General features: G+C 48.8%; 1 protein-coding gene across 1 annotated transcript in view; it reads left to right on the forward strand.

Annotated features, from left to right (window-relative positions):
• Positions 1 to 10,176: 10,176 nt before the first annotated feature.
• Positions 10,177 to 10,306, forward strand: part of TMEM98 (transmembrane protein 98) — an 11,529-nt gene continuing 11,399 nt past the window's right edge. The window contains exon 1 of the mRNA XM_012648323.1: positions 10,177 to 10,212. The gene's annotated coding sequence lies outside the window, so the exon portion shown is untranslated. The remainder of the gene's footprint in view (positions 10,213 to 10,306) is intronic.

Raw genomic sequence — 10,306 nt, forward strand, 5'->3', positions numbered from 1 at the left:
GCCCGGCCAAGGAGTTACTTCTAAATTGTTAGCAGGAGAAACCTTTTGAATCTTGGCTTCAAGCCTTTCCTTTCACATAAAAGGAGCTGAGACCAATGTGAGAAGATGACTTGCTTAGTGATGTCTCATGTCCAGGCAGAGCTAGGATTAGAGCCTTAAACTGATGATTCTCGGAAGAGTTTCTTTTTACTACTCTGTCTCTCTGACGTTAGACAAGAATGCAAATGACATAAGGTGGCATGTGATACAGGCCCTGAGAGTGCAGAGCATCACGGTGCTCGTGGGAGGAGGGAGTCAATAAGGTTTTGTGGAGCACAGATAAGCAGGAGGTGGCACTTGGGGCAGGGTCCTAAAGGTTGGATAGGATCTGAAAGGTGGAGTTGGGTGCATGGGAGGTAGAAGTGACGAACAGCGGCATGGAGGCTGGGAAATAGGGACGCATCTGAGGAAGAGCAAGTTTTGCAGCTTGGCTGGAGACCAAGTTGGCACAGGCAGTAATAGGAAGGATAGTAGGCTGGAAATTGAGAAATGCTAAAGCAAAATGCTTACCAATATGAAATATAAAGTGTGAAAGTACACGCTAGACTAAAATAGTGTTTTCCATCTTCACAAGGTGTTAAATGTCAACTCCATTTCTATCAGGAAAAACCAAGTCACAAAAATTGAAGTGACTGGAGACTGTTACCCAAACAGTATCGTTCTGACCAGCTACAAATGTCCCTCCCTCTCTTCTTCCTCTTCCCAAGAGACTGCTGATAGGTACGATGGCCTGTTTTCTTTCATCACGTCCCTACTGTTATCCCTTTGGGTGGTTTCTTGTTCCCCGTGTGCAGGAACCCATGCAAGCCATGATACCGGGTGTTAGGCCATAAATTGCTCACTCTGCAAAGCCTTCACTTCACTCTCTTTCTCTCACCCCTGTGCTGTTTCTCTCCCAGACCCACCCTGACTTCAGCGGGCACTCCTGGGTCTTGGATGCATTAGGCTCCCTGAATGATTGGCAACTGGAATGCGTTAGCCTGGAGGCGTTTAGACTGTCCTTCTGCAACCACAGAAGAGCTGTCACCAGCAGAGAGATCCTTGGAGCAGTCAAGCAGAGATCCTCCCAGAAGGGCTTTTGAATTAATGAAGTTGTTCTGAATGGCCCTGTTGTTGAAATGACTGCACTTGTCAAAATTGGATGTGTCAGAGGGCTGGGCTGGAAGACAAGGTGTCTGAGAAGCTGTCCTGTTGCATCAGGAATGTTGGTGCTGCACATTGGTCTCTGGGTCCTGTGTTTTCAGAATCTAACTTTATGGAAAAAATAAAGGAAAGGCATTTTCTTTTGTGCGTGCTATGTGTGTGCATGTGCGCATGTTATGCTTGTCAGTGGCTGTTTAATTTCTCACGTGCTTCTCCCTGTTTTGTGTTTACCTATTATCTTTTTGGAGAACACAAGTCAACCCATAACACCGTGTGCCCACCATCTCTCCTGCTCCAGACCGAGGGTGGAACTGCTGCCCTGGAATGAACTGAGATCAGGGGGTGGGGGCAAGGGGAGACCCCTGCAAGCACAGGGGTATGAATCCAGCAAGGGGGTGCTTGAGAGGAGATGGCATGGCCCAAACTTGCAGTGTAGAGAGAGTGAGCACTGCTGCTGGCTGGCTTTCTTCCCATTCCCCCACCCTACGCCTCCCCACTGACTTTTGTCTTTGGCCACAGTGTTCCCCTTTTACCTGGCTTGTGTAGATTGCTATGGTTCTAGACAGTGTCTAGAGATACTGTGTAGATTCCTATGGGGAGGGGGATTTTTTTCACTTGAGCACCCCTACCATGATTTATAGGAACTGAGAAAGTAAAAGGAATCTGTTTACTCTTTGAGTATGAGATTGAGGGCATTGGTTATCTATGTAGCACTTATATGTAATACCATGCATGTACTAAATGTTAAACAAATGTATAAGCTGGTCCCAACTGCAGAAAAAATTATAAAAACACTAAGGAACGTAAAGAACAAATGACAGGCTTTAGATAGGAGGAGGGGTGTCTAAGAAATCCTGGGAAGCTGAGATGAAGGAGGAGGTGCTAAGAATGAGGAAGGGTTCTAGGATAAGGGAGCAGCCTGAGTAAAGGTCCTGAGGCAGGCAGGGCAGCTTTTGGCTTGTTAGAGAAACTAAATGAAAACCAGGGCAGCTGGGCTCTCGCAGGCAAGGAGGAAGCACAGCGGGAGATGAGGCTGGAGGAAAAGGCTGGGGCTGAGCTGTGCAGGACTTGGTTTTTACTGAGTACAGAGGGAAGCTGCTGAAACATTTTAACTAGAAAATTGACATTTTACTTAGGTTTTTTGTTTTGTCTTTTAGTTGAGATGTAACCTACAGTAAAGCATACAAATCTTAAGCATGCCTCAATGTTTTACATATGCATACCCAGATTAAGATGCAGAACATTCCCATCACTGACTCAGTCTTTAAGACCACTGTTGCTGCTGCATTGAGAATGGATCAAAGAGTGTGGAAATGGGAAGATTAGTGAGAAACATTCTGTGTCAGTTACTAGAGCAATGACGGGGGTCCAGATGAGTGTGGAGATGGAGAGAAGTGAGAGATTTAAAATGAATTTTGGAGGTAGAATCGATCAGATTTGCTCATGGAATAGATATGAGAGCAAAGGAAAAACTGCTGATTCCTAGGACTGGGGCTTGAGCATTGTGGGCAACAATTTACAGAGATGGAGAAGACTAAGTTAAGAAGTACAGGTGTTTTGGGGAGAGAGAGAAGTTGAGAGTTCCATTCTAGACTTGGTAATGTTTAAATACCTGTGAAACACACAAGTGGAGATGTCAGATAGATAGGACTGGGCCAAAGATACAGGTCTGGAAGTCGTCAGCATAGAAAGGCAGTGTGTAGATCAACAGGGATGGGTGAGATTACCCAAGAAGGCAGTATGAGAAGGAAAAGAGAAAACTATCCAGGACCAAGACCAAAAAATTTCTAATATTTAGAATCAGATAGTGGAGGAGCCAAAAAAGGAAACCAAAGTGGAGAAATCTAAGAAATCAAGGGAGGATGGTGTCATGGAAACCAAGAGGGGAGAACATGGTCCAGTCTGGTGTGCACAGTCCTGGGGGTAACTTTAAGATGTTTACGTCCATTGCATTTGGTGACATGGAGATCCTGGTGACCTTAAAGTCAACACAGTGGAATAGGGTAGATATTAGCCAGATGTGAGCAGGTTGAACAGTGAATGGGAGGTTGTTAGTAGAGAAAGTTTTTTTTTTTTTCTTTAAATAATGGTGTTGAGATAAAAGGAGGATGTTAGTGCTGGAGGAAAGCATAGACACAGGCTGGTAGCCAGAGAGTCACTTGGTATAAAGAGAGATGTTTAAGATGAGAGATACTAGAGGGAGGTATTAGTCCAGAAGAAAGCAGAGAAATACAAAGGACCTTGAGAAAGTGAGGCGGATGGGCTTCAGAGTAGAGGTGAAAGAGGAGAAGATACAGGCAAATGCTGGTAGGTTTAGAGGTTTGGTGATGAAAAGGTGAGGAATTTCTTTTTTCTTTTTTAAATGAAACAAGCGAAGGTGGAATAGGAGCGTGAGCAGTCTGAAGACTAGATATGAGGTGGTTGTTTAAGGGAGTAAGAGAGTGAGACTCAGACATATATGGAGAGCTGGCTGGCCAGGGATGAGTGCCTGTTTGAGGTTTGCAGTCATAAATCGAAAGCAAAGCCAGGCTTGCAAGACTTTCTCTAACTGCACGCTCCAGGGCCAGTGTGGAGAACACAGAGTTTGGGTTCTGCCCTGCGAGCTGGGAAGGAGAGAGGAGCAAGGGAGCAACTCTGCGATGGACATGTAACCCAGGCGAGCCAGGAGGCCGGGAGAGGGCAGCGAGAACTCACGGAGCTCCTGGACAGCACAGAAGATGCCAGGCCTGTAAACTGTGTCTCTGAGAAGGAATTTTCTCTCTCAAGCATCCTTCTGCCTTAGCTCACAGATGAGGGCACTTGCCCGAGAAGCAGCGGTGACACCCAGTGACCATTCCTTGAAGTGCACTTTCTTGGTTTTAGGTTGTCGGCAGATCCGGAAGTGGGTGTTCTGCTCCACTTGGGGGGCACTGGAGCTCTCCCCATTCTCCCCATGGTTGGCTCTCACGGGAGGCTGTCTCGCTGGCCCTGGGCATTCTAAGGGGATGGAGAGGTTGATGCTTAAGTGGGTAACTAGAAGTGGGGTGCTGAGGAACTGTGGGTAATTGGGGGCCGTTAGCTCCCGAGCCCAGACCTGGGCTTCTCCACTAGGTTTCCGCTGTCCTGGGACACATTCCAAATCCTGGGATGGCTTTGGGCATTCTAAAGCCCAGTTTAAGCTTAGACAAATGCCCGATGGTGACATATGCCTCTTCTAGCCCACCATTGTCCTGGGGAAGTGCCATCCTGGCTGACTCAAGAGCCAAGTGAGGGCCCCCTTCTCTCCACCACCTACTGAGAGTTGACTGTCCTCGGGTTCTAAAAGGGTCCTACTGTCTCTGGCTCTGCTTTGACTCAAGCACTAGGATCTGGCTTAGTCTAGAAGGAAACCCAGGTTTTCCAAGGGGTTGGGTGTCCCTTAGTTAGAGACTGTTCTACCCAAAGGAAATACAAAGAGGACCAAGCTAGGACAGCCAGCCCCCTTTGCAGTGACCTAAGGTACCTTTACTGTTCTGACCGATTACCTTCTGCCAGGATGTGCTGTTTATGTTCCATTTTAAGTGGTTAGTCAATCAGGTTTAAGTCCAAACACAAGAGGGTCCTTGAGGCATGAATGCTGGCGTGGGGCAGGTGAGGGAGGTGGTTTCTAAGGTGATCAAGAAATGGAGGAACTGAGTCTGACTCACCTCCAACCCCCTTCCCTATCTCTTATATCACACTCCCCAGTTTGAACTTGACTTTGAACTTAGAGGCAGCCTGTTGTAGCGGAGAGAGCCCATGCTGAACATGTAGTCATGCAATTACCTGGCCACATCTGTTTCCACACCTGTGAAATGGGGATGGTACTGCACAGGGTTGTGGTGCAAGTCTAATTAAACAATGCATATGAGAGTGCTTCTTACACCAACACAGTGCTTTCCTTTAGGGCACTATTATTGGATATTTACACCAAGGCAGATTTCAGAAACTTTAAGGAAGAAGAAAAAAACTTTATGGCAATGAAATTCCATTAGCGGTAGTGAACTTCTGTCACTGGAGGACCCATCAGAGGCAGGTGATGGCTGATGTCCTTTCCAAGACTGAGAGAGCACCCAGGGCTTGGAGACAGACAGACTTAACTTCTCAGTTACAGAGCTGTGGCTTCTCAGACAAGTCCCTGAACCTCCCAGATACTCAGTGTCCCCCTGTATGAAGGGGAGACAATCCCTCTTTCCCTGAGCTGTTGAGCAATTAAATGAGGCGTCATCTGTAAAGCACTTAAAATAGAGTAGGCACTCAATGGATGATATCATGAAAATTCATTAATTTGGGTCATCCAAAACTAAATATTTTGGGCACATATTGTGAGCCAGGCATCGAGCTAGGTGCTGGGTGACATTGTCTTATAGCGTAGCTTTTCAGACAGACAATTCTAGTTCAAATCCCAAATTTACCACTTACTAGCTGTAGAAATGTATTTAACTTCTTTGAGCCCTAGTTTCCTCCTATGTAAAGTGAGGGAGAATAATATCTATTTTAAGGGATTATTGTAATAATTATATAATCTATGTAAAGTACCTAGGACAGTAACAAAGTCTCAAAAATGGCAGTAATTATGATTAACATGATCATGCTGAAACATTAAAAGGTGGAGAGGCTGGTGGGTCAGATTTAACCCCAAAGGTCCAAATGACTTTATTTATGGCATCAAATCCATCCTTGAGCCAACCTCTTCTGCATTAAATAAAATATAGGATGTTATTTCCCCTTATACACAGCTACCCATCATTCCCTAAGTACTTAAAGTGAGAGAGATTTCTGTTGGCTCTAAAGAGGGACATGGTAAAATACTAGAGTGGGCTGGAGAGGATGGTTTTGGAATCTATTTTCAGAGCTCTTTCAGGAAAGTCTTTTGAGGATTTTAAGTGTTTTTGCCCAGAGTATAGCTCCCCCACCCCGAGATGCACATGCTCTAATGTCCCCTGGGGAATTCCTTGTTTAAGGTCTCCGTGTCCCCTGGTCCAGCTGCCTTAACTTAGAGCAAATGCAAACTTGAACTGTATCCCCAGTGGGGATCCTGGCTCAGGTCTGCCCTGCTAGCTCTCAACCCTCCTCCAGCCTTTTCCTTTCTGCCTACTTCCTGGTCCTGCCCCTTCCAGCCCCTGGCAGTTCTGAGTGTTTGCTGGCCTTTGCTCCTGTAAGGAGGACAAGCATTCACTACACTCTCTGGCCACGCCCGCAACTCAGAGAAGGCCTGATCACTGCATACACAAACCCCTCCCTGGCTGCCACTCTTTCCTTGGCACACCATTCACCAGTCCATAATGGGGCCTGAACACTTAAAACAAACATGGACTCACAGTCAAATCAGGAATTTACTTTGTGATCCTTTAATTCAGGACAACCTTCCTTCTCTTTCTAATGCTAGTGCCTTACCCTTTCTGAGTGTTTCCCACGTGCTTAACCCTCCTGCCTCCCAGGGGCTGCGACACTCCACTGGGCTTCTTGGTCCTGGATGTGGGTCTAGAGTTCCTGTGCCCCCTGTGGAATGACAGTGATGATAGCTAAGTTTCACTTTCACTCCTTGCACAAGTGCCAGGTACTGTTCTAGATACTGGGGGTCACCGGAGAACAAGACAAGTCCCTGCCCTCATGGAGCTCATATTCTGAAAGCGGAGAAGTGATACATATATAGTACAATGTCGGGGAGTGATAAGTGCCATTCAAAAATCAGGGCCAGGGGCATGTGAATGACAGGTGGTGCTACTTTGGGTAGTGTGATCGGGGAAGACTTCTCTGGAGGTGGCTCTTGAGCGGACACCTGAGCAAAGGGAGGAGGGAGCACGGGAGTAACCAGGCTAGGGATTCTGGGCAGAGACATGGCAAAGCCCTGGGGCAGGGTGAGCCCCAGCTTTGACATTTGAGGAACATCAAAGAAGTCCCTTTTTTAATGTCATACTGTGATGAGCACTTCTAAAAAAATAGTGATAAAATATATATAACTTAAACTTTATCATTTAAACCACTTTAATGTATATAGCTCAGTGGCATTAAGTACATTCACATTGTTATGTAGCCATCACCACAATCCAACTCCAGCACTTTTTTTTTTTTGAGACAGAGTCTCACTCTGTTGCCCTGGCTAGAGTGAGTGCCGTGGTGTCAGCCTAGCTCACAGCAACCTCAAACTCCTGGGCTCAAGTGATCCTACTGCCCCAGCCTCCTGAGTAGCTGGGACTACAGGCATGCACCACCATGCCCGGCTAATTTTTTCTATATATTTTGAGTTGGCTGATTAATTTCTTTCTAATTTTAGTAGAGAGGGGGTCTCGCTCTTGCTCAGGCTGGTCTCGAACTCCTGAGCTCAAACAATCCTCCCGCCTCGGCCTCCCAGAGAGCTAGGATTACAGGCGTGAGCCACCACACCCGGACTCCAGTACTTTTTTTTAATCTTCCCAAATTGAAACTCCATCCCTATTCAATGACTCCCCATTCCTCCCTTCCCCAACCTCTGGCCACCACCACACTACTTTCTACATGGTGAGAACTTTAAATGCATCATCTCATCTCATCCTCAAACAACTGTAGGCCACAGGTTTTACTATTATCCCCATTCGACAAGTAAGGAAATAGACTGCTTGAACTGTCTCAGATCACACAGCTATTAAGTGGAGGGAGAAGGCCTTAAATCACAGTTTTTCTGACTCAGGCTCCTACTTGTAACTGCCTACATGGTGGGGGTGTAGGCTTCTCTTCTGCTGCCGCTCTGACAGCCCAGAGGTGAGTTGGGAGGGTTTAGTGTGGATTACAGCCAATGTGGGATGCTTTTCTTGTTGGGACAGGAGGGGGTGTGTTGTGCCTGACTGGTCCTGTCTGTCTGGGAGGAAGGGACTGCTGTCCAGAGACAGGGATTGGGGGTGGCAGGGAAGTAGGTGACCAATGTCTGTGTGCTATACTCCTTTTCTACCTCTGTCTACTGAGCTGGCTGTCAAGGGGTATCAGCTGCTCCGAGAAGATGAGCAAGGGCATCTTTGGTGCCTGGTAGCCAGTCATCCAAGCAGCATCGTCACCACTTACTTATTATTAGTCTATAATGCAGCACTAGGTGCTGCAAAAAGAACCCCCCAGGAGTTAAGCATGACACAGATACAGCCACGTAGCAGTGTCAGAAGGAAAGAGCAAAACAGAAGTATATCAAGAGGGACCAGGCAGAAGTACAGTACCTGGCTCACACCCCAGACTAGAGTAAGTGTATTTTTGAGGATGGGGTGGGTATGAAGTTGGGATAGAGCTCTATTTATTGTAGCTGGAGCCATGACAACCTGCCCTGTTCCAATATCCAGGTTGCTGGAAGAGCTATCAGTTTCCTGGTTTGGGTGGTCTGAGCTTTGGTGCCAGGGAGTGTCGAGTTCCACTCCCTGCCCTACCACATACAAGCCAAATGAGCTCTGGCAAGTTGTCTTAGCTTTCTGAGACTGTTTCCTCTCTTGCAAACATAATTATACCAGCTTTTTTAGGGTTTGCTGAGAGGGTCAAAAGAGATAAGGTGTGTCAGATGCCTAATCAATGTCTGGTACATAGTAGGTGCTCAACAAATGTTCATACTTTGCCTGGGGGAAGCATGAGCTTGCAGCCACTGGCCAGGAGCTAAGCCTCTCCCCTCCTCACAAAGGTCCGTACTATTTCTGATCTGCTGGCTTCTTCTCTAATCATTGGGTTCAGCTCCCGATTTGGGGACCCTTGCTACACAGTTTGATGTTGAGACTTAGTGAGGAGAGGCCATGTATGGGGGTATTTGAAGTTTAGGGAAGGGCCTGGCAACCATATCTCTTATCTATTTTGGGGTCACCCCTCTGCATGCAGATATATTGAAAGGCAAGATACTGCCCATCTCCATCTGACTGTTACTACCAGTGGAATGTGGGCTGCATTTTGAGAGATCTTACGAATTTTCCGGAGAAGGTGGAAATCTAGAATTATAAGTGAAATAAATACCTGATTTAAAAAATGGTGGAAAGTAGTTTGATTTTTGAAAACCATGAACAAAAACACACCTTGTGGGCAGATGTGGCCCAGGGGCTACCAGTATGCAGACCCTGCATCAAGTTGCCTGGTACCTATACTGTGTCCTTTGGTACTTGTCACCAGTACTGACCTTGGACCTGGACTCCGGGACTCTGCCCTGGACCCCATGTTTCCCCTGGCCCATTCCAGCTGCAGCCCATGTCCCTTCTGGATCACGCTCCTGGCACTGTGGACTCCGGAAGTCGCTGTCCAAACAGCCCTGAGCCTGCTTCCAAGGCCTGTCCTCCTTCCTCCCAGGGGCAGCTTGCACTGCCTGGCATGAGCATCTTCAGGCTGGGAGCAGGGTAGGGGCCGCAGAGCGCGAACAGCAGGGGCAGGACTGCCAGCCCGAGTCCTGCATTTGTACTCTTGCCCCTGGCTGGACAATTGTTAGGGGTGGGCCTGCTGGTCACTGCCCTATAGTAAGAGTTAGTCCTGATTCACAATTTACCCTGGGCCAGGCACTCTCCAACGCATTGCATGCATCATGTCATTGGACGCTTACACCAACTCTGAGGATGCTGACAAGTAGTCTCGCTTTACAGGTGAAGGAAGCAAGGCGCAGAGAAGCGAAATAAGTTGCTCACAGCCAGTGAGCGGCAGAGCCAGGATTCCAACCGACAGTCTGCAGCAGAGCAGACTCGCTTAGTGTCAAGCCACACTGTGGAAACTGTTGCTGCTCCCCAGCCCCCACTGGACGGCCGGCCCCGACAAGGCTGGGGTGGAGGCGGGGACCCTCCGCGGGGGCGCGAGGAGGGTCCGTGGGTCGCCGTGACTGCCTCCGAGCTGCCCCGCCGCCCGCCGGCCCAGCCCGCGGGCCGCCAGGGGGCCTGGCGGGGACGGCGGCGCCTGGCAGCGGGGGATTGGACGCGCCGGCCCGCGGCCGCCCCTCCCGCGCCCCCCGGCCGGGCCGCGCGTCCGGACTCCTGCGACCGCCCCGCGCCTTCCCGGCATGCCCCGCCGTGCCGTCCTGGCCGCCGCGGGATGCGCGCGGAGCCGCAGCCTCAGGTGGGTGGCCCCGCGGGTCGGGCGCGCCGGGCTGCGCACGGGGGCTCGGGCTTCGGGCGGGCGGCGGCGACCAGTCCGCGTGGAGCGGGGCACC

The sequence above is a fragment of the Propithecus coquereli genome, unplaced genomic scaffold, assembly GCF_000956105.1.
Source record: "Propithecus coquereli isolate 6110/MARCELLA unplaced genomic scaffold, Pcoq_1.0 Scaffold281, whole genome shotgun sequence".
In the NCBI taxonomy this organism is placed as follows: Eukaryota; Metazoa; Chordata; class Mammalia; order Primates; family Indriidae; genus Propithecus; species Propithecus coquereli.